At 36.3% G+C, this 26294-nt stretch overlaps 1 protein-coding gene across 2 annotated transcripts in view; it reads right to left on the bottom strand.

Moving 5' to 3' along the window:
* The window catches only part of LOC148645440 (leucine-rich repeat-containing protein 4C-like), a 433163-nt gene extending 418293 nt beyond the window's left edge, over positions 1 to 14870 (bottom strand). For both annotated transcript variants that reach the window (XM_088611178.1, XM_088611180.1), the window contains exon 1: positions 14112 to 14870. The gene's annotated coding sequence lies outside the window, so the exon portion shown is untranslated. The remainder of the gene's footprint in view (positions 1 to 14111) is intronic.
* Between the last annotated feature and the right edge of the window lie 11424 nt (positions 14871 to 26294).

The raw sequence follows: 26294 nt of genomic DNA on the forward strand, positions 1-26294 counted from the left end.
AACAAGATTTAGATAGAAATTGTGATTGCTCTTTGATACTTTTAGTCCAAGCAACATGCTGTTGCAAATAAGTGAGCATTAAATACTACTGGATGCAAAACAATCAGACAGCTATAAAAAATGTTACATTGTGTAAATTTAAATAGACTGCAGGACAGAACATAAACCTAACGTATAAGGTTATACACAGGAGTAAAACTGATATTTGACGCACCACAGAAATTCACAGCAAGCAAGGTAGCATTGCAATGCATTATACGTGAACAGCAAGCATGAAGTAGAACCAAGAGTTCAACAAGCAGTGTCTGTGATTGGATATTCTGTAGTGTATTGTGTGAAGAAACAGAGATTTCTGTTGTGTAGGTTGCATTGAACACCTCAATTCTAGTCAAGTCTGAACATGTTACAAGTCTGACATGACAATGTTACATGTCTGACATGAGCAGTAGGTTTTAGCTTCTAGTTTTCTAGGTTTTTAGTTTTTAGTTTTAAGTCATAGTTTAAACTAATCAGACATTTCACAATGAATTAGGGCTTTTAGCCTGGCTTTGCATTAAAATTGACAAAATTAGGAAAGGTTGTATTGATACATTCATGTAGAATGAACTGCACAAACTGATTTAAGTGAAGATTAGATCATGAATTTTTCAAGACTGTCACCTTACTTTGGATAAATCTGCATAAACAGGCATCTATTTAACCTAATCAGACATCATTCTTTACTGATTCACCAATACAATTTATGCAATGAATCTTCAGTTGGAAAACCGTAACCATCAAAACACCATGCAATAGAAGTATCATAGCTGCCTGAGATGGTCTCCACTTTGCTATGGAGGTGATTGTATTACAAAAAAGTATTTGTAAAGATGAACTCCAAGTGTAAGTAATGTTTTATACGGATTCTACCAGTAATAGTTTAATAATGGTATCACTCAGGGGAAAGTAATCTCTAAATCATATATGTTCAAGGGAAGCTGATGAAGGTCTGGTCTCAGCTTTTCTATCTGAAGGGCTACACTCTCTTGTAATGTCAGCAGGGGATAGAAAATCTGAATCACAATCTTTTGTGTGGTCCAATGAATTATTAGCAGATGATTACATGGATTTGCTTCCAGCAAGTCAGTATCACCTTTCAAGACAGAAACATGGATATCCCAGAGCTTTTAAAACAACAGAGGCTGCCTTTTCTATGGCAGGGGTGGTGGTCAAGAACAGAGGTAATCTTATGCTCCCTCTGTCTCATGCATAAAGGTAATTCTTGGTAAAAAAATAATCCAGCAGTCCAGCACAAGGGAACGTTTCCAAAATGAGCAAAACAAGGACAAAATAGCACAATATTTATTCCCTTCCCTTGTATCAGTGTTATTCTCCTCTGAGTTTATGACACCCCCAAAATAAAGTCAGATTGCTATGATGTACTGTACTGTAAGTACCATGCAAAATGGATTTGACCACACTCCAAGCCCCTACCATCCCTGGCACTGTGGATCCAAGCAAATAGTGCGAAGATGCTGTAGGTTCCAGTGATGTTAGAAGAAGTAATACAGAGGCTATGAATGCAGCACCGATACTTTTTTAGCTACATTAAGACCAACTGACATTATCCACTACTGAATAAGTGGCCAAGACTGTTATTGATCACTAAACAAGAGTATGAGGTGAAATCAAGGATATCCTTATTGAGAATAGTGGACAAACATGTATATGAGGAAACCTGCTTCCAAAGCTTAATTGCATCTAGACATGCCACAGACATGCAAAAAAGTACTACAGTTCATCCTGAACAGACTACGGAGGTTTCATATACACAAGGTTTTGATACTATTTTTAAAAAAAAAATTGTGCTGGAAAAACTGGACATTGTTCTACAGTAGCCAAGAAAGAGGCTTCTTGGGTTAATAGTCGAAATAATTCAGTATTATTCAATAAAATTACAGGTCGTAAAAGAATAAATAAAGACCCTGCTTCCAGGAATACGTAGCACAATCCATAGGTGACACTATTGTTCACTCAGCCTGTGGAAGGTATCAAGCCTTTTATATATTTTCTTAACCACTTCATCCAATTCAGATTCACAGTGGAGTTAGAGCCCATCCCATCGAGGAACAGGCAACAAGGCAGGGAGCACCCTGGATGGGATGCCACTCCACAGCCGGACAGAGATAGACATACAGCGCACACATGAGGTAGAGAACTGATCCCAGGGCCCCAGCACTGCAAGGCAGCATTGCTGACCACTGTGTCACCATGCCACCACTTCTTTATACACTCGTTTAATCTTCTTCTTCTTAGTACTAAGAATGTAAATTCCTTAAGACATCTTTATGTCCCCTTTTCCTTTATTTTATTTTGTTGTCCTTTTCATCATTTTATGAGAATACTTTTAACTGTCCCGAGTTCTAAAGACTTAATATTAGACACAGCTTTAAAGGCAAGGATGCTGGCTTGATACAATAAGAGAATAAGTAAAATATTAAATGAACCAGTGGGCTAACGTATGCAATTAAAACACAGTTAGGAAGAGGTGGAATGAAGTCATCTGCATCAGGTTGTATCTTTTACCTCAAGGTTACCTCAAAGTAAGTGTATATATTTCCCCTTTAACCCATACTATTGTACACCTAGGATGAGGATCATAAATGTTACCTAATGAGCCAAGGCTGTAAACCAGTGACTTTAACCTTGGCTAGCAAGCCTTCACAAGGAAGATGTGTGGTATAACTCAGAGACACAAATGTGTACTCTCAAAATACCAACAGCTGACATGGTAAACATGTCAAAATCAACTCATCAAACAAGAGGCTCCTACCATTTTAAACCTTTACTTTCCTGGCTCTGGGGCTCAGCTTCTAAGAAGTTTCCAATGTCTCCCTGAGCAGTAGTGAAAGGCTGATTTTTGTTCCCTCTGAGGACTAGCATCTGCTGTTTACACCCCCTCTTTTCTTCTGAGGAAATGACTACAAAGATATTGTGATTTGTTGCCTTAAGCATTTTTTCCTCTCCCTTCTTTGTTCTGTTCAACGGATGAGACTGGAGGGGGGGGAATGAGAAAACAAATCTTAGAAGCTGGACGATTTAATTCCAAAACCATTGGATGCTATTTTTTATTTTTTGCAGGCTGTAAACAGGCTGTGGGACCATACAAACAATACAACTGACCTATGTGGTTTTGCGAAGTACAGTATGCGGTAGTTATATGGGGAAATTCAGAACCCTGGGTATATAGTTGGTACATTATTTCCTGTTATCCACCTTCAACCATTTCTAACTGAAAAACTTTTTTTTTTAAATGCTCTAATTGAGGACCTGACCTGAAAATACTGGCAAATGTTAGCATTTATCATAAAAAATTTAAAAGCTGACTTTCAATGTGAGCACGTTAGTCATTGTCTGGGCAGCTGTATTGCATAAGGGTACTAAATGAAACACAATGGGAATTAGGGGTGAGATTGTTTCTGGGGACCCCCAGGTTCGCTATTGGAGAAGCAAAAAGATGCACCTTAATGCTCTTAAAAGAAAAGCCTCAGAAAAGCCTGTTAAATGTTCATTATTCTCTTTCTTCAAGGCAAAATTTTCTTTCTTCAAACTTGATATTTTTATTTTCTCTAAATTCCCTTTGAAACCCTAAGAAAAACACTCTTCTTTTTTCCAGCCCCTTAAATAGCACACAGCCATGGGGTAGTGAAAGCAAAGGCTTTGCATAAACAAAGCTGGAGCTGTTTCGAGGTTTTTGAAATCCTTGCAATGGAAATCAATATTCGCTCTTTTAGCTTGTTTATCCACCTTTCTGTCTGGCTCCTTCTGTTTTCTCCTTTCTGCACTGTCCTTTCCTCTGGCACTTGTCTGCCAAACACATGCTGGTTACATTGTAAACTTTTTCCAGATCACTGAGGTGACACGAGCAGTAATGTGACAGCCGCTGACTCGGCACCTGATGAGCATCTGAGGCCAATTATAGGAACGAGTCACCTATCTGAAAATAGATCCTTCATTCTGCTGGCGATCATGATATAATCAGAATGAAATGCTAATTAAGATCACGCTCATTTTGCACGTTCACACACCGCAGATGGTCACAGGTACAAAGCCTGCCCAAGGATAATCTGATTATTCTCCCCCGAAAAGCACCATTGCACACAAGGGGAGATTGTTGTTGTACAATCACAAAATACTTCATCTCTTACCAAAGTGGAAGGGTTAACTAGATATAAGACCATGCAACTGTGAGGAACTCAGAATATTCTGATGTTTTGGAGTTATCCTTTTGATTTTGTCCTCAGAATGAACATCGTAATGTCACCAAGTGACTCCACTTCCAGTAATGTCATCTCTGCTGACAATGTGACACACTTCGGCACAAGGTTAGAATCCTGGATCTCTTTAATTTCTTTAGTTTGCTTAGAATTCTTTGACACCATGCAGTGCTTTCTCTTTCCCGAAGCTCATAATGTATTTATTGAGATCCTTTATAGAGCTTTTAGTTGAGTGATGTCCATATATTACTTTCTATGAGGTAGCAATTTATCATCATACTCTATTTGAACTGAATCTTTACACTACAAAGCTCAACATGGGAAATTGCCAAAGAGATAGCACTGAGAAAAAATACAGTCCTCCTTAGCTATGACCCTGAAGTGAGCTTGAATGGCTCTTGATCTGTTTCATGTGATGAAAAAAAGGTGTTTTTATGTATTTGACTTATCACTCATTAATAACAATTTAATCAAATTGGATGACTAAAATTAATAGCACTCTAAAATTGGCCCCTATTGTGAGTAAATAAGAAATAAAAAGAATTGCTCTTACGGAATTATTGAAAAGGCACTGAAAGGTAAGGTCATGCATTTGATCCAGGTGATTTTACCACACTCTGGGAAATCAGTCATAACTTCTGTTTTTTCTTTTGTCTCTTAAGCATACTCAACTGTTCTCCTTATTGAATTCATGCTGAATTTTGATATTCACAAAATGGGAGCTGACTCTGGGTTTTAATCATAAAGCCTTGGTTTTAGGAATGCAACACTGTCATCTTGCAAGTGAGGAATTGTCATTCTTTCCATAAAAAACACACACAAGGGCCCTGTTGGTCCGCTCGCCACTCCCCCTAGTGAATCTTAAAGAAGGAAATTTGGAGCAAGGGGATAAGTTGCAGTAACTTTATTACATCTGGGCTGCTTGTTGGGCTGCAAGATCTCTATGAAGTTCTCAAGCAAAGCCTCACCTTTCTAATGGAAATATACAATATACTCCGATCTTCACAACAAGATTCAAGAGGAAAGTAGCAAGTTGTCCCATTCCCTCCAGGACATCTACTGTCCAATGCTGTGTGTGCCTACCTGCATCCCAGTGGATGTGTGGGATATAAAGAAACTAAGAAAAATAGCACTGAATATTTGCTTTAAAATTTGAAATTTGTGTGTGCAACCTATACCAATAAACTAATATATACTTTCACTGGTCTGTTATTTCTTTGTGCTAGGAGTATTCTCATGGGCTGCTGTCCATCAGGTTTTAGATGTCTCTTTAAATCTCTAGCTTCTTAAGAACAAGGGAAGGCTTCAACATGTTCAGTTAAGATAATAAAGAGTTCAATCAGGTAATTAAATGCTCAGGTGGAAAGAAAATCTTCTGGCCCTTCAGGACTGGAGTTACACAACTCTTATTTTTGAATTCTTCTTATAGCTATGTGTTAGCTAAAGAGGATTAATGTGATGACATCTAATAGATTAAGAAACGTGATATCTTAGCCTTCACACATTTCCTTCTTTACAACCACATTTATCAAATATACTCTGCCAGTTAAAATCAGAAGCTACTTTGACCAAACTCTGATTTCAGGTATCAGAATGCACGGAACACAAATAAGCAAACGAGCATATCAGAGAAACGTCCCTTCAGCAGTATGGTTCCTACTTCATTAAACATTCAAAGGAGAAAATCAGCATAAGCACAATGCCCTTCTTCTCAATATCCTGAATTGATACTCCTATAGTTCTAACATTCCAGCAGCTGCCAAAGGTTTTTAGCTGAAAAGGGCAATTAATAGCTATTTCAGACTCTACACTTACTTGCAATTAGCAATTGCTGCCAACAAGTACAAAGAGACCTAAAAGACCAACCTTAGAACGTTTATTAAGACCAGTTGTTTCAGAGTCAAACCGGTATTAATTGATAATTTGATTGATGTGCTTGATTGTTTAGACTTTAATTTTATTTCTTCAGTACGTTTAGTAAGTTTTGAATGTGAAATATGCCTTGTTACAAGATTTTCAACAATTCAGCATACAGATCTATGCTCAACCTCTTCTCTGCTTGCCATTATTTCTGACTAAACATCTCTTTATACTAGAACAGTTAATGATGAAACAGGTGGGAATAACACTGTATCAAGCATGCTCACTTTAATCATCTTTTCCTTCTCTAGGGGTTCAATTTCTTATATTTCAGGCAACACATCTGAATATTGGTAGTATAAAACTTAAAATTTGTACAGGATTGACACTAACTACAAATCACAAATCCAATTTGACATTTTAAGAGTAAAAAGCAAATTTACAAATATGAGTTAGCCTGCAAACAAAAACCAGAAGACACAGTGCTCCTCTTGGACCAATGTTGGGAATCGCTACTTTAGACTTTAGTCTTGCTTCAGACCTGTGACAAGGGTTTAATTGGTTTATTGTATTCAGTTATCTTATTAAGATGCTAATCTTAAGATTCAAATGGAATGCAAATGGGATATCCTTTAGCCTTTAAGGATGACTGGTTTACATTATAGCAACTTGTGGAACAAATCTTTTTCACCAAATCTTGACCCCCCCGAGTTTAGGTCAATCCTAATTCAAATAGTGGAATTACGATTGACCAGATTGCATTCAGATAGCAACGCAATTGGAATTGGACAAAAGGAATTGACCCCAACTCTGGCATCAACAGAAGAAATTAAAGATCCCAGTGGATTTCCAAAGGACATAAAGAACTAAGCAAGGTCAAATTACAGTACCTAACATTGCAATTAAATACAATTAAATACAGTTTACTGTACTTGTAGCCTCAGACATTAATTTTGCAACAACTAGTTAAACAACTGAAGCAAGAAACAGAATTAAAAGCTTCCTCACACTTTTATGGTTTTGCTGTGATGCCTTAGCTTTTTAGCTGGAATGCACATGAGGTTCAGTAGAAATCAGGTCAATAAATTGGCTTCTAAGCCCTTTGTTTCCAAGTTTGAGTTGCTGTTGCTGTTATGTTAAATATTGTATGGAACATATGCTTAAATCCAAATCCTGTGGTTCCAAAGGCGTGTTATTTTAACACTGGAAAAAAAAGTAGGATCCACCAGGTTTTGAAAGGATTAAGTTCCTGCATGATGTCCAAAATGCTATTGTTAATTTCTCAAAAGATGGCTTTGAATCATCATTTGCCTTGTGTCTGTTAATGTTTTATGTTTATGAAATGTACTATTGATACCTTTTTTGTGATCATGATTATGACATTTCTAATTAGAAATTATAATTACTGGTTCCTTTGCATATAAACAGCATAATCAGTGAAGATAAACACATCCATACTATTTAGCTATGAACATATAGCAGGAAGTATTCATATTAAAACCAAAGCTGATTTCCTTAAAATCATTAAAAGTAAGAAAGATGCAAGATTAAAAGCCATTTCAATCTAATTATAAAAGCATCTGGAATATTACTGTACTTATGTTAGACCAAAAATAAAATATAACCTACAACATCTTGAGGTATTTAGGGCTTTTGAGGATGAGCGCTGGAGTCCAGTGTTTTGACAATTGTAAATTAGGTGGGTTTCCATGCTATTGAGTGGGAAGCAGGAATTACACAGCCCATTCATTTTTTTTATTACAGTATATACACACAGTGAGATATAAAGTGAGATATATACACCAATAAAGGTGTAATGCAGGTACTGTAGCAGTTTGATACATTTCAAATTGTGTAAGTCACAGGGTTTTAGATTTAAAGTCTATTGCCTTATTTTATAAACCCACATGTGCAGACTGATGGAATAAGGTCATATTAGACACAAATGTAATCGGAGAACAATTTTACTAACAAAATGCTTATGTTTTGTTAGGCAGCTGGTGTTGTGTCTCTCTCCTTGTAGTTTGTGAAAAAATGAATGTATCCATTCTGAATATTATGTAACTTCTCCACACTATTCACGTAGGTATTTTTGCACAGCTGAAACATGTAATGCAACACGTACCAGTGCTGTAGTTTTGCACCTCATTAAACACAGTACTGTTTTCCCTTCTTTATGTCTCAATGCCTTTAAGAGCTATTAAACTCACCAGTCTTTAATAATGTAACTAATTAACCATCTTTTCTTCCAGTTGTCATGGACAGGCTGCCCTAGATTTGCTTAAGCAGAGCAAGTGTGAAGCTAGACCATATGGTAAATTTCTGTCTACAATACATTATCCAGTAACTTTGGATATACTGTAAACTAAATTTAAAATCCAGCTTAGGAACAGACTTGTTAAAAATGTATTTTTGTGGAGTTAAAAAAGAAGAAGATAATCTGTAGTTTCGAAAAAGGTGCTTTAAGACATACCTGAACATTATTGAAAGATTCACATCTGCATTAATAAAGGTAACACTGACCGGCACACACCTGGATTTCTGAAACCACAGCGTTAACCCAAACTGGTTCAAAATATTTTTTGACTGTATAAACAGTTAGTTTATACCTCCAAAAATACAACATCTCCAAACTACTTAAATAAGCAATTACAGAAATAAAGGATATTCACAAAATTATAACATGAATATTAATTAGATTTATCATAGTTTTAAACCATGAATACAGGAGACTGATCGACTTGTCTCTACCAAATGAGACCAGAACTGAGGATTCATGGAAGTTCAGTATGATAGTTTTAGCTAACCTTGGGATATGGCAGAAAAAAACTGTGTGGAGTATCATAAAATTATGAAAAAATGTGTACAATTAACAAAAGACAAAGACTATCCTTTACTGTACATGACAAAGCAGACATTTAGATTTCAAAAGATGATATAAGGAGGGAAAGTCAGTACTATTATCCAGTGGGGAGTGTGCTGCAAATATGTTTCACATCTCTACCTCCCAGAAGCTCTCTTGTCAGATTCTCAAACTAGGTCTAAATCATTCTGAAACCTTAAAGTTCTCATTTTCATCTGCTTCAGAACAACCTCAAGTCATCTCCCCTGCTGTTCTTATCGAGGTCACGCTGTTCACATGAGAAAGTCAACTGTTCGCATTTTGCACACATTTTGCAATATTGGAAGAAGCTCTTCAGAATTCAGCAGCCTCACAACATTCAAATTCATTAGGATTTTATTAACAAATAATGTGCAATCATCTCGGAACTATATCCAAGTCTCCAGTGTTTGGTATTTTTATTAAGATATTTTATTCTTTTGTTTTTGATGTTACTTTACATGAGATTTGAGCAGATTCTTAGGAACTTATTGTTAGAAATATGTTATTTATTCAATTAAGTCACAGTCATAACAAGTGTACTTTAATACAGGGTTTAGTTTTAAAAAATTTTCTGTACTGTGAACCTAAATGACTTTTTTTTTAGATGAGCAAATTGGCTGATATAAACATGGTTTAAACAGTAGGCAGCTGATTCCAATGCTCAAGCAAGAAAATTCATCAGCTTCATCAGCAAGCATTAAAAAATCAATACAAGTTTTTCCAACTAATAGCTCAGCTGAGGGAAAAAAGTAAAACCTATGATGACAATTCATGACCATGAAGAGCTGGATTTCGTCTTCTGTGTTATAAAACATTAAAAACTTTTATAATTATTTCCTACTGTAAATTATTTTAGGTGGCAGAAGATAAAGAGATACAGAAAGGAAATTTCTAGCTATTGAATAAATTATGCATGGTATATGTTTGCAAGGTTAAAATACATACTTTAAGTAGAGCTTGGGGAAACGCAATTTAAAAGCTCAAATGATACTAGTATCACTTTGACTGACGTGCAAGAGTTACCTTTCCAGAAAGTCCTAGAAAATATTAAAATCAACTTAAAAAAAACAGCCTGATAAAAAATGTGTGATATTTGTTAACAATCATGTAGAGATTCTCTCCAGGAGTTACAATGAAATGCTTTAACAGGTTTAATTTGATATCCAATTCTTTGAACTCAGATGGTTATGTAAAACAAATACTACAGTAGAATGAATTTCATATTTCATATAATTCGCCATTGAAAAAAGAAAACCTATGTTCAGTAAATCATAAAGAAGCTTTTAGTGCAGACTTACTGTCATAATAGAACTAAATGATGAATTGCAGTTTGGTTTTTGAAAATAGACAATATGTTAATTGCATTATGCATGGATAAATGCTTAGAGCAATAATGTAATCTTTGGCAGATTCTCTTCTTCATAATCTTTTTTCCCTTTAACTTGTATTAAATTAAGTTTCAAAGCCAAATGCATATACTACATACAGTACATAATGCAGAAATTCTGTAGTTTACATTTTGGGCAACAGCTTTTTATGACAAATAATAGGATGGCCATCAATCTACAGAAAAATGCCTCTAAACAGAATTTCAAAGTTACACTGGAATAACTTCTGTACTAAATGTATTTTATTAATCACCCTAAAGCATCCTCACAATACTATTGCCATTAAACTAAAATAAATAAGCAGATTTATTCTCTATCACTGATGTTTTTATATTGTTTCATTTTTCTTTTGAATGGATATTGCTGCCATGGATATGGATATTTAATGGATATTGCTGTCTCCCACAGATGAGTAGAGCTACTCAACATTTACTGTCACAAAGCAGACCGAGAACAGCTTTTTACCATTGGTGTTTGATCAAGCAGGGCCTGAGGCAAACAGATGAATAGATTATTCAAAATATAATACAGTCAAATCTTTAAATACTGGCAAACAAAAAAATGCATTGTACTGTATTGAAAATCCAATTTAAGTCATGAATTTGGTAAAACTGGTGTGCAGTTTGCAGGTGTAATGTTAAGATTACATGTTGGTTACTTTTCACCTGAGAACCACTTCAAATTTTTATTCTGTCTCATGATGCCCTGTTCTTCTTGAGTACATGGCTACTATGGTCATTAATACAAGCTTACAGAAGCAGAATAATTTACATCTTAATTATTAGTGCTCAACTTTTGATACATTGTTTAGTGTCAAAAATATAGGATAGAAAATTAAGCTTTGACATTGTTTTTCATTTGGCAAATAATGCTAACAATATTAATGTTCAACAGCCTCCAGTTTGACTTTCTGTAGCTTGTTCCAGCAACAAACATGACAAGTACAAAGTATGAAAATTGGAAATACAGGTATTGCCAGAAGTGACTTTTTGAATGCAACCCTTCCCAGTAAAACAATGGTGTATTTCTTGGTACCTGCTCAGAACTATGTTTCGCATTCAAATCTTAGCACTATTCCTTTAAAACTAAGGAGGAACAGAGGAAACTAAAAACAAACATGTAGAGAACAAAAACTCTATACAGATAGCACTTCAGGCCCAGGGTTAAACCCATTCTGCCCTAACGTTCATAAATATTTTTTTGACATAATATTTTTAACATAACTCACTATAAGAGAAAGACTTCCTCTGATAATGGTAATTATGACAATGCTGTATAATGTCTTTGGACTTGATGATATCATGAAAAGAAATTCAGACTGGTATGCATGTACACTATCTTATGAGCATTTCCCATTTGCATGAAACACATGAAATGTGTATACTTTAAAACGTATTTGTTATTTAGATTGGGCAACATGAACTAGTGGTAATATGCAACCGACAACAGACATTTCTGACCAACACATCAAGACCATTTCAACTATTAGTATACAAGCTAATATTTTATCATTCCATATCCCAGGAAAGTTTAGGATTCCCTCCTGCATCAAATCTGGAGTCACAAGTGTGAAAGAAAGAGTACCATTATTTCAGGTTTCAGCAATGCATTTGAGTTTAGCAGATTGCAAAGGTTGCTGAGCAGGAACTATTTTAAAGGCTTAATTATTGCACAACAATACAGTATTTCTCTCAGCAGCTTTCCCTGTTTCATCTGGATCTATAGAATGTAGAGGACAACCCCAGGTTCAGACACACCTTTCTGAGTGGGCAAGCCACAATGTGCAATAAAGGACAAACCTGCTGAGCAACGTGACAGTCTTGAGAAGTTCTCTTCTCACATCTTTCAGTACATCCCACTCACATTGAAAGCCTCACTACTCATGAACCACCCATCATTACCCAAGTACGTCAGGAACCAATATCTGAAATATTGGACTGCACCTTTTTCACTCCACAGGATATATGTTCATTAAATTGCATTTCTGCATTTAAAGAAGTACCAAAATATGTTCAAGCAAACAATCTCTTTCACAACAAAACAGTGAAAAGTAAAATTCTGTAACCCTCATGTTTTTTCAACAAGAATTCATATTTCAGTCTAGTGGGATTACTAGTGTATGCATGTGATATGATAAGCTTGTTAATTTTGTCTAATGATACAAAAGGGTAATGTCTGAATAATGTCTTAATAGTACTAATTAATGAATTATAGCCAGGATACAGTACTAGTGAAAGTAAAGTGTATTAAAAATAACACTTTAATGAGAAGATTAATAATATTAAGTCTAAAATATATCAATCTATTTACTGTAAAATGTACCTTTTTAGATCAGGCACATATGTGGCATTTGTACAATGAAACACTGAAATTAATGTGAATAAAATTCCAGAATGTATTGATGACAACAATTGTACTGTCAAGTTTTAGTCTAAGTAAACCTTCAAAGGATAGGACAGAAGGATAACCATATTTCCACACTCCCACAGGAAGGTAAATTGTTAAATTCTTCAGATGGAAATGTACGGTGAGCATTGTTTGACTACATGGGAAACACAAGAGACGCAACAGACGGTTGGTCAACCACCTACATCTTCTCAAGCTGTCACCGGCAGTTGGGGGTGACAGTGTTATTATTTTACAGTACTGGGTTTTGACTACAAAAGGTCCATAAAATAATAATTGCAACATGCAAACTTGGGGTTGAACCTCATGAGGTTTTCTATCTAGTGTGACAGATCAATCAATAGTCTTGCATGCTGTGGTATAAAACAGTTCTCTTATGGTCCATCCCCCTTTCAGTTCCAATGATCAGCTGCTGGTAAGGACATACCTGTAGATCCTGCATTTCTGTTTAATGTCCCATAAATCCAATGAAGAACAATTTCACCAGTGCTGTGCTGTTCAATAGTGATGCGAATATGTATTTGGGTAAATATGCAGGGGTATGACAGGATGTTACATGCAGTATTTGTTTTAAAAATGTCACTCTTTAAGGTGGTGCCAGTCCATGTGGGTTGGGAATGAATAATTTAATGCATAAGTATACATAAAATCACATACATACAATATTATATGCATATATTGTAAATGCATACATCATAGTATAATGTATAAATATGCATTAATATTATGTTTTATTATACAAACAAAAGTGACTTTCATTTTCAGTGAATATTATATTATATTATATTGTCTTGTATATTGTCGTATATTATCTTACTACAGGTAAATTTCCACTTGCCTCTTATGAAAATCTATAGACTAATACAGAATTCATGATATTTTATCTCATTTCCCCAACTGTAACAATTGAAATTTCATTTCTTAAATGTCACTTCAAATCTAAGGTTTATTACAGGTACAAATGGCAAAAAAATAATATGGAGTGGTACTGGCACTTGCAGTGTGGTGGTGTTTAAAAGTAAAATGCAGTCTTTCTTAATGGTGCTGACATAGGTCTTCACATTAAAGTATATCTAGATTCAACTATACATCATTTTTAAATTATGCGATGTTCCTCCCAAAACATTCTTTAAAACTTATTTTGTTGAAGGTTTATTAGGAAATAGTTTTTGTTCTCCTGATTTGGGAGTTGAGTAGGCAGCTTGCTTTAAACCCACCTGAAGCTGTCAGTTCAAAACAAGGCACCCCAAAGGGCTGGGAAATCTCCAAAGTCACAGCAGTAAAAAAAAAGACAACAGGAAACTTCAGATCACTCACCGATACAAAGAGTGCTACCCATTCACGTGTCGCCTTAATAACAGCAGAGGCGTCGCGAGTGTTGTCTCTGTATTTTCCAAAAGCATTAGCGAGGAAACAAAAAGTAAGAAATAAAGAGAAAAATAACTGCTGCAAAAATGAGCATCTTGTCATTGGTGGCTTTTTAAATTCAAATGAAATTTGTCACAGATAAAATGAAAGAATTTTTCTGGAAACTAGTTTTCCCAGTCAGACTCATGGTAATCAGTAATGGGCATATAAATATAAATGCATGTTAAAAATCCTTATAATGTCCTAAAATATGTATTTCCTTCATACTGAAGAAGTCAGAAAGCATCTGAAATTGTCATATCAGTTGCAGGGTAATTCCTGTCCAACCCGGACCCAAGTCTCACTGAACGAGTTGAAGTAGCAAGAACAGTGACAGTCCAGGGAATTGTCCTGTGAATACTGCTTCAGCTCTGCTTGAGGGTGCCTTTCATTCTGACCTGTAGATAAACAAGACAATTCTGATGCAAGACACACTTCTGAATATACATCCACAATTCAGGCGAAGAAGAAGGGGGAACACAGGAGGAGAAGAACAACAAAAAGCACTGATATTCCCAAATATGGATTGCGGAGAAGGTCAAACGGGGTCTGTTCTCCTTGCCCCCCACCTCTTACTCCTGTCTCTCTCCCTGATTTGGGCTGGGGTAGGTGCAGAGTGATTGTAGCACTAAAGCATCTCACCCTCTCAAGCTGGCTGCCTCTGTTCAAATAAATGCCAGGTCTGTCACAGAATTCTGCTGCATCGCATTTGGCTCAGCCTCTCTCTCTCTTGCTCACTCTCGCTCAGTCACACGTGAGAGAGACAGAGGAGGCTGGAATACAAATAAGCCATTTAGTCAGTCTTTCTTAAAGACACAATTGTGCTCTTCACTTCGTTTCTTAAAAAAATGACAGCAAAAGCTCAGTTCTCTTCCCCATGTTATACTGTCTCACATCACCTTTGTATTCACCTGTAACCATTCATAAGATTTTGTGGGACCTCTTACACACTGACAAGACATGTTTAAAAATAGCAGACAAACAACTGCAGAAGGCTCATTCTCCTCTGTTGTGAAAATCTTGGCTGGATATTGTGTTTGTACAGCTTTGTGGGGAAGACTGCACAGTCTTTTAATAGACATATACAACCATTCTAAAAAAATATTTGCTATTTATAAATGAATTACGAAAAATCTTTTTTTCATTGTTTTTTATCATTGAAAATAATTTTAAAGCTCAATTGGGACCTAGGGAAATGTCTCAAGTGCGAGAATTGCATGATTTGTTTTGATAGTTCTACAGTGAAACCTTATGGATCTATTCTATAAGAGGTGCATGAGGGCTATGCAATGACTGGATGGGGCATCAAGCAGTATATGGGTGCCCAAAATGTAAATCAAGGATGTTCAGGTTATCAGTATCAGTAATTTGCGATCTTCTAAAGCCCTTGGAGAGCTGGTACATTATATCAATTAAATAAGGTATTTGTCAAATAAAGTAAGGAACTCAGAGTGGGATGAAAAACAGAGTTTGAGGGCTGTTGCCACTGAGGTATTACTTCAATAGTATAGTCAAGGTTGCATAAAACCAGAAATTAGTTTCCTCACCCAGCAGAAATTCCTTAGGTTTTGCAGTATTGTATAGGAAGCATAAATTATGATTTTAAATTTGACCTTTAGAAGACAGTCAAATCATATCTTTTTCAGTATTTTTTTTTAGCTCCTGAGCATCAGTTGAGCTGCTGTCTTATCATTGTATAACTGCAAAAAAGTTAATGGGACTTCTGCTAATTTACAAGATTTATATGACAACAACCAATCAATAGGACTGCACAGAGTGTGGTTTTGAACTATTTTATTAAGAATACAGAACTGCAAATTGCAAAAAAGAACAGCTAATTCCTCTAATAAAGACACATTTATTTAAATGTGCTTATATAGAATACGTTACATAAAATATGCTTATTTGAAAATTATGAAAATATGCTGGTCTTAGTAGGTTTCAGTGACTATAACTAGAACTTTACAGTTACTTACAGTCATGTTCTCTTAATTAACCCTATCTACTGCACTACTTAGCAGAGTCTTGTACAATTGGAAACAAAAAAAGAATGCTGATGAGGAGCCCTGGCCTAATTGATGCAAGAGAAGCTAACAAGAGTCTCTTTGACAGAGTGTGTGTCAACCAGGAGTAAAAAAACAAAAGCAAGCTAACAACAGTAATTAATACTTTTTTGCTGTGTTGATTAAAATACAAATGGGGTCAAGGTTTGCAGGAGAGTTAGATATCTAAACAAGCTCTTTTCTACAACTGCAATGCCAAAGCAATTAATATTTAATATTGGAACCTTAATTAACACACTTAAGGAGTGGGTGTTTGAAGGTGGGAAAACCATGTAATTACCTCTGCAAATATATATTTGTTTTTAATTCCGCAACTTCACCAGTGGTATACAGCAGTCAGGGGAAAATTTAATGTATGAAAACATACATGTGTGGTCCCAATGGTGCCTCAAGAACCACAGCACTACAGCAAACATGTAGTTTATAGGACACTTAAAAACAATATCCAGCTTTATTTCAGTATATCTCATGAGATAATGGTTTGGAGAATATCTCTTGGAACGACAAACAGATTTCTTAATTGCTTTGGGACCTTTGAGGATGACAGGTTGCCTGTCTTTGGCATTAACAGTACAGTATGTACATAATGGAAAATAACTTTTGAAAGAGTGCAAGATGAGAATGTTTACCACTTTTATATTACACATTTTTTAAACAGTGACTCAGTGACTTGTATTGATGTTAGTAAGAGAAACAACACTAGTGAAATTAGCACTAACTGTTCTTTATGTGTACAGAACTTACAAGTGTTAGATGTTGAGAAGGATCTGCAGAGACATCAAGTGTCCCATTTTTTGCCAGGCAGTGAGCAATTCAAGTAGTAATTCATAATTGAATGAGCATAAAATTGATACTTAAAAAGTAGAAATATAAAAACACTTCTTTCAATATGTTAATACTGTATGCAATGTTGCCATCTCACAGTTCTAGGGTCCTGAGTTCAACTGTAAGCTGAGAAGTCTTCAGTGTGGTGTTTGCATGGTCTCCCTGTTTTCACCTAATGTAGGTACTCTGTTTTGTTTTTTCCACCTCTCACATACATAGTTTGACTGGCTCCTAAATTGCCCAATTTCCATGAAGAGCAGGCATGTGGCACCTCCCTCACTAATCTACCTAGTTTGGTCTTGTCGCCCTAGCCTTAGTATTTGTAAAGCAGCACTATTAAGATACACCAAACGTAAAAACAAACATTAATTGATATAGCATGAATCTACCGATGACTACCACAAACAAATTAACAATATATTCTGTAATATACATTAAATAGTAGTATAATAAATATATAATGGACATTTCACATTTATATCCATGGTTCACAATGAGTAGTACATTGAAATTCAATTGTACTACAGGTACCTTTCTAGCCAAATGAACTGGAAAGTAACGCATAATAAGCTTTCACTTTTAATTCACAACACTTAAATGTACCCCTTAATTCAATAATTTCTCACTTCTCAACCAGGTCTGCTGTATAGTGAAGCTGCTGGCATTTAATGACTGCTGCATATCACCCAGATGTGTGCTGCACTTCTGGAGTGGGTGAAGTGGGTCCCCTCTTAAAAAGAAAGGTGCATTGGGATCCTTTGGGATTAAAAATGTTAACAAATGCAAGTAATCTTTATTATGTTCAATAGCACATGTGCAAACAATTCCATGTAGGGTGTATCCTGCTGTCCCACTTTCCTGTACTGGAAGAGGTTAGAAATTGGACTGATGGGTTGCGATTTGCAGTCAACATGCAGTATGTACTAATACATTTACTTTCTTCGAGACTTTTTAACTTTCAACTTGGAGTACTGTGCTAGAAGAGCAAATATTTTGTTTTGTGAGAGTACATTTGCATTTTCACTGCCGACTCTACCTACAGCTTTAGACTCATATTTCCTTGATCCTGTCTTCACACAAAATTTCAGCCATTTCCTTTAAATATTTACATGCTATCACTGTGTGGTGACTGAAAGACTGATACACCCTTTCCCTATCAAACAAATTTTACATGGCAGAATTTGCCCTTGATGTAGAAAGGTTGTATGCAATGATCATATCCAGTCTCTTGAGTAAAGGCACACTTGGTACTTGGAAATGGATTGTAGGGAAGAAAAACCTACAAGATGATAAATTCTTTGTATGGAAAGCAAATGGAAATGCAGGTTGAGAGAAGTAACACAAAGTTTTTGAATGTTAAAACATGAATATGAAAGTGAATGAATATTGAAAATATTTTTCACATTTTCTACTAAATTGGACAGTCTAATAATGTCAATGCACAGTACTAGTATTCTCTTGAAAACACAAATACAAGGCTGTATCACTGAAAATAAAACTTATCTGCAATTAAAGAATTTGCTCAGATTTCCTAAACAGCAAATTTTGAACAGAAGGAAACCAGTTAAAAATGTTACTGACTGAAAAGTCGATGTCTGACATTTTCAAATTCAAGTGAAGGCTATTAGGAAAGGGACTGAATAGATGTACAGGAATCTAATGCCTGCAGGCCACATAACAGGGGTGCTGGAAATAAAAAAATGCAATTGGTCCTTTTTTGTCAAATTAAGCAATACATATGGATATCCTCCGGCTTTGAAATTCTAAGTTTCATTTGATTCAGAGCAGTCAGAGTGGAGTGGTTTAACAAGAACAAACCTCATACACACACAAATTCTACTGACAATAAAATGCTACAGTTTTTTAAACACAACAGGCTAAGAAATCCAGTGTTCCACATGCAAGATTTTATGGACAACAATGTAAAGTAGATTTATCTTTGCAAGGCTAATTACATGAAGAATAGCATGTATTTAATATTAATCTAAATTATTCCTAATTCAGTCTAATCTTTTCTGCTTTTTAAAGACACCTATACAGTACCCATATAATATTTGAACCCTACCTGGGTTTTGACCTTGACTGGAATGGTGTATATTTGCTGAAGCTAATTGTGAAATGTGTGGAGGTTCTAGGCAGAAATAAGGCAGGTGTGGAAAATAGAAATGTGTTATATTTTAGAGAATTAAGGATGTGACATCTATCAGACATCAGACACTTGACAATATCATGACTCCAGGTGTGTTACAGCAGGAGCAACAGTGATAACATCCATGTATAGAAAACCCCCTGACTGTTTTTGCACAGTATGTGCCTTACCCAAAGACCAGGCTATCCAGCTTGTTGTATGTAGTACATTAACTTTAAATGCTCCACCCTCTCACTTCAAAGCCGAGCTGCCTATTCACTGGGGGCTGTGGTGTTTAGAAACCTTCCTTAAGAACATTTAAGTCAAAACAAAGTGCACCTTTGCCACAGAATAATGAATACATCTGTTATTTTAGCAGAAGTAGTCAGATTTAGACACAATGTCTTTTTCACTTTTATCCAATACAACTTACTGAGACCAGAAGCAAAACTTTGCATCAACAGTTTCACATCTAGTGAAAGCACACTTATGATGTAGCAGTGATAGGTCCTTGATGAAGTCTTTGCTTTTAGTCACTGGAGAAGAACTGACTTAGGACAAGGACAATTTCCAAACAGCAGATTTCTCAAACTTTCAGCCAAACCAAATAAAGTGGTGTGGCTTAATCGAACTACAACAGCTCATTCAATGAAAACATTGTGGGAAATGTATCATTTTTACTTGGACATTATACAGATCTTTACATAAATTTTAATGGACCTTAATAATGTCCTGCTTGTGATTAAGTAAATGAAATCTAGTTGCATACATTCATTTTTATTTGCTAAATAGAGAGAGCATGTTCACCCAAAAAACAAATCACCCCGTCATCACTTGAAAAAAAAGGAAATAATTAATACTGGGATTAATACAGTTGAAGTGATAGGTGGGCCTTTTACAGTATTAATTAATACGGGGATCCTTGGATATGGTACTGGGATTCTTTTGGACATCCTGATTGAGTTTTCTTGTTGCTCAGTGGGATAATTTTGAAGGACGTTCACTTTAACTTTAACGTCTAGTTAAAGTATTCGTTCTTAAATTTGCTCTATTTGTAGACTCTTTTACAGTAGACTGATGAATTCCAAAACATTTTCTATGGTTTCATAACTGTCTCCAGGCTGATGACTAATAACAACAGTCTTCTGAGGTCGTCTTGGGTGTCTTTAGATCATGCACTAACCTGTATGGGTAAGACCAAATTGCCTTGGACCACCCAAACTTGAACTCACTGATGTTCTCTTTGATTAGTTACCTTGGTACCCAATTATTTGAGCAGCTGGTTAAACTCACCTCATTCACTGAGTTAATAAACCTTGTAGTTACTTACTTTTGCATAATTCTTATTACCTTTTTTCTATTACATGCAATACATGTAAAAGGATTTGCAGATTTAAACTGCTCCTTTTAGAAAAGTAAAGACTAGTTTTGATTAAACAAGAATTTCATGGTAAAAATGTAGCATACACTAAGGGGTAACAAACTTTCAAACAGCACTGTAGTGGTCAGATTTTCACTACTAATAGCTATGTTCTGGTAATAGTAATAATTGTAACCCATGCCTCTTGTACAACCAAGAAAGGAGAATTTGGGGAGTGGGAGAGCAATTGGTCTTAAAATCAGATGGAGAAAAATATAGCAAAATCAAGCACAGAATGGGGATAAAATACTTAGGTTCATTCTATGATGAAAATCAAAATGGATTTAAGCAGACTTCATTAGAATCACACAAATTTAATGTAAATACTAAATCATGGATTTGGTAATCAATTACAATTCTAATACAAGATTTACTCTCATTATAAGTTCTTTCCATATGCATATTTAAAAATCTTTAAAACAGGGATGTCCAATCTTGGTCCAGGAAAGTGAGTGTGTCTGAAGCTTTTCTATGCCTCTTGAAGGCAACAGCAACCTTAAGAGTTGGGATGAGTTATGAATGACAACAGTGAGCTGTTTAGATTGTCTAAATTGAAATTAGTATTGGACTGAAATAAGAAATCTCCAATGCGCCTTTAAACAAAGAAAAATTCCAAGTCATACAATTCTCCCAGGAAATTGCAGTGGAGTAATTCCTGTGAGGGTTTGCAATCACCTAGTTGAGGGAGGAAACTATTTCTGCATCAGTTATTGAGGAAAGCACTTGAAATCATGGATAGCCCAGAGCATTTACAGAAGCATCAAAATGCAAATGTGAATGTGTTTAGCTGCATAATGGAGAGCAACAGTGAAATTATTACAAAACCTATTAAGCCAAAATTTCACCCTATAAATAAAGTACGAAATGCCAACAAAACAGTATTACCACATTAAAAACATCTACCCCAGTAGTTCAGTCCTTGAGGCTTTGTACTTTACATTACAAGCAGTAACCCAAAACACAATTTTCACAATTTTAATTCCTACAACTAAGATATAAATATTTTACACTGCACATTCAGTGTTCATAAGTCTTATAACTCTAATTCTGCCTGATCTACAGCTAATAATATCACACTCACAGAAAAAATATAACAAAGTTCCAATTTGTTTTTACTTTGCACAGTGTATACAGCATTTCCACAATCAAAATAGCTTAACCAATAAGCAATAATGCTGTCTTTTATTTTTCACTTAACATGTACATCATGATATACAGTACAAATGAAGCCTGTGAAAAGTTCAGTCATTGAATTCAAAGCCTGTGGAAAGAAGAAACCAGATTCTCATAGTTAAGAGATTAATGGTAAATCCAGCGCAAACTAAATCATAAACCATATAACACTGCAGTATGAACATGATAGGTCACTATTATAATTCTATGCTCCAAAGCATCACCGTGATGCCACACTACCACCTCATGTCTTCTCAGCACAATCACCTCTGAGCCAGGAATTGTGCCTTCTGTATACTGTATACTGTGGGGCTTGTTGTGATGATTTCTGGTAGGTGCTAATCCCATGAGGAAACACCAACGTTTTTTGTTTTTTTGATTAACAAAGCTCTTAATATATCTTAGGAGTCCATAGGTGGCGATATCCCTCATTCATGAATTTAATCTCAGACAACCTGTCCATAATTGTTAAATTGTAGATAGGTACCAAGAAGGAAAGGCGTTTAGAAACATGCATGATAATGAGGCAATTTTATATATGAATTAAGCAAAAGCGTGGATACTATTGTACTATAATATGGGTGGGATGTTGGTGAAGTAGTTTGCATTTCTGCCTCGCAATGTTCAATTCCCAGGGTGCTATCTGAGTAGAGTTTGTGTATTCTCCCTGTACTGTATGTGAGCCCCAGAATGAATGAAAGTGGGGAAAAAAAAGAGCTTGTTTGGCTGAAATGTTTTACAGGAGCTGAGGAAAACCTTGAGCGAATTATTGAATCGATTTGGATATGCAATGTTTAGAAGAAACACTGGTGGAGAACGACATGAATGAAAAGCATGTATGATGCAGGTGATGGAATGCAGGTGATGGAATACAGGAGAGTGAACAGATGAAAGTACAGCAACCAAATCTTCACCAGCTTTAGACCGGAACTCTATGGTAGCAGAACAGTAGCCTGTGCATAAGTAATTGGAAATAGGTAATAAGTTACCTCTTGCTGAAGTTTGCTAGAAATGAATGGATGCAGACAGATTCTAAGCAGATTCCCAAAAGATGAATTATCATCTACTGTATGTTTATGAGTGAAAACTTCAGGAGGAAAGGGTTTACGGCAGACACCGCCCAGTTGTACACCAACAGAGGGACTGTAAAGGTAGAGTTAAACCAATCTCTGTAGAGGCCATGCCCACGACTGCGGTGCAGGAACTAGGGATGATGAAGGCTGTGAACAAGGTGCCCTGGACCCTGTGTAGACACACCTTTTGGACACAGTGATCATCAGAGACTGGGGAAGAGGCAGATCTACCAAGGGAAGTGAAAAGGAGGACTGTGGAAACTAAAGAGATGAAAAATTGAGCATAGGCTGGGGCCATGATGCTCAACCAGAACCTGAGTACACAAAAAGGATTGGGAGAGAATGGAAAAAAGAGGGTTTAAGAAAAGAGAGAAGGGTACCAACACCTTTAAAGTTTTGCATTTGAGTGGAATTTGAGTGGAATGTCATTCAGTGTTGAGGATGGAACCCCTTTTGGAGAAGCCTGCAATATCCATTGTTCAGTTGTTCTTCTCAGATATTTTCAGAAGCAACCACTGTCATTTCTCTTACAGTCCATCATCAATCAGTCGTAGGAAGACCAGAATTGGAGAATTCCCCTCAAAAAGAGGGACAAAAAGTCCCTGGTGCATTTAAAACAGCTTGACGCTATATCATCCAGTTTTTCCAACTTCTCTATTGGAAGTACTAATCACTTTCCAAAATGAGAGAATGGAGCCTTATAAACTAAACATCTGAATATTATACACAAGTGACTCTGAGCTGCAAATCACTTTGTATCTTTTTCAAAAATCTTCTTTTCCTAATTATAACCCTCCTACCACAGAGACAGTGCACCTGTCTTCTGATGTTGTAGCACAGAAAGCCTAAGAAACCATCTAGACACTCGCTCTTCTCTTTTCCTTGCTAGAGCTTAAATGCAGACAGGTCTCCCTTCTCCTACTGGCTACACATAAACCCCAGCTAACTAATCCAGAGTTGTGGCCAGTTACACAAAGAGCCTCAACATTTTCTGTTCTATTTTCATTCTCATGGAATCTCACTCCCCTTGGATGCGCTGATTATTTAATTAGGCCAGGTGTGTCTCACTTTCTCTCAAATAGGCAGTTTTCAAACAATGCCACCACTTTCAACCTTACAGGAGGTGGTGGTTGTGGAGGGGGGAGCAACCAAGATTTATTGGAGTTCCAGATAAGAGCCAGTAGCTCAGACCAGCGTTTCTGTCTTGTATGAACTTGATGTCCTCTTACAGTAAAAGCCAAAATGAGAGGTATTCAAATTTGGAAACAATAGTAAAGGTTCTGTGCTGCAAGTACTTAGGACTCACCTTTCAGTTTTCAAGTCATAATTGTAAATTTTGCACATACAGTATGTGCATCAGTTTTGAGAATTACAATCAAGTCCTAACTCATGTCAGCAGGAAATTGGGGATCTGTTGGGATTTACGTTACCTCAGTGTGAGATATTCAAGATTTTCTGCATGAGCAGTTACTGTGTAGACCAGAGCAGAAGAGATAACAGACATTTCACCACAGTCTTGGAAGAAGGACAAGCTTGATTGTTATTCTCCAGACAAATGCATTCCCACACCTAAGAAACATCCAAAACTACCACTTAGAACATAGCTATTTTCAAAGGCTACACAGAATTTAAAAACATGATGAAACTAATGCATAGAATTTTCCCAATAGGATATACATTTAACCTTTGATTTTCATAATCTATAAAGATTTCCTTTTGCCATTAGATTAAGTCAGTTCAGAAACATAGATAAGGCTGGAGTTCCTGGAGACTTAGAAACCCGCATTTGGGCTTTCATTGTTTCAATTAGTGGTTCTGCACTACTGTTCTAATATTACTGTGAAAAGAACAATTTTCATGTAGTGGTATCATGCTCCAGCACTTTTCATTTTGTTCATTGTTTATTTTCTTTTCATTTTATTAAGTAAAACTATTAGTCTGAACAGAATATGTTATTTCTGACTATGTCCAGCAGTTCATGAAATAAAGATATTTAGGTGCATTCCTGGAGACATAACGAATAATTTGAGAGCTATTTTTTTCTAATTGAAATCTGGACTAATAACTTTTAAGGAGAATAAGAAGACATTTACATGTGGCAGTTATCCTAAGTCAGAATGAAGTGGACATCATTTTTTTAAAAAGGTTTGATAGCTGTTAAATAAATACAAAAAGACTCTTTATGGCCTTTAGGGACTGCATTTGAGAAATATAGCCACAAAAAATGGCACTCATAAATAAGGTAGATTTCACAGAAGTTCACAATTGATATCTTCACTGCAACATCGGTGTGACAGGTCACACAGTCATCTAATAACTATCAGAGAGGATGAGGCTCTCTGTAGTTACAGCTGTAATATCTGACAGCTGTGGTCTTCTATAAAAATGTGTTCTCCCTTTCAACAGGTATGTGTGAAGTAGCCAGGAAAGGCACAGACACCATGCGCCAGACTTCTGCATGCAAGTCCTTACTGTAACAGAGATAGATTAAACAACTGAGACAAATGAGTTTAAAAACTAACAGGAACAAGTACTAGGTTTATTCCATGTTGAAAAGAGAAGAAAGAAAACACAATGTTTTGGCTGTGGGGCTTTCTTCAGGTGTGAGAAAGATAGGGCAGTCAATATGTGGCAAGTCAGCAAGGCATGATGATGAACATCCCCAGGTATCCCAATTTTACCTCCTCCCCAAAATCCACAAATTTGACACCCCTGCACGCCCCATCGTCTCAGCATGCAACTGTCCAACTACTCACATCTTGGCCTTTCTCGACAGCCTTATGAGACCGCTGGTTGAAGGTCTCCCTTCATATATCAAAGACATCAACCATGCCCTCCAACGTTTTAAAGATTTCCAGTTTCGGTGCCCTGAATGCTAAATTTTTACCATGGACATCACATCTGTCTACACCATCATTCCCCACAATGATAGCCCTTAAGAACACTCTGGAACAAATGCACAGTGCTTGATCCACCCTCCCACACCCTTATGCGTCTTGCAGAATTGGTTCTCACACTTAATGTGTTCTCTTGGGCATGAGAATGGTTCCCAGCTATGCCAATATTTTTGTCAGCTGGGTGGAAGAACGCTTCTTCGCTTCCTACACCGTGTTCAACTTGATCAGGAACTCCCGGCCTAACAACTGCATTCCTTTGGTGCTTCCCTACCACCCTAACACACTATCTGTCCATAAGACCATTACCGACAACTTTCCTATCCTACAGGATGATTCCTCCTTTGGGGCCCTCTTTTCTGACCGCCCTAGCATCTCATATCGCCGACCACCTAACCTGTGTAACCTTCTTGTTCACAGCTCCCTTGACCTCCCTCAGCAATCATCACACCAGGCACTTTCCCCTGCAACAGAGCTCGCTGTATCACCTGCATGTACATATCTAACACCACACTCA

This window comes from Lepisosteus platostomus, chromosome 18 (assembly GCF_059453375.1).
Source record: "Lepisosteus platostomus isolate fLepPlt1 chromosome 18, fLepPlt1.hap1, whole genome shotgun sequence".
In the NCBI taxonomy this organism is placed as follows: Eukaryota; Metazoa; Chordata; class Actinopteri; order Semionotiformes; family Lepisosteidae; genus Lepisosteus; species Lepisosteus platostomus.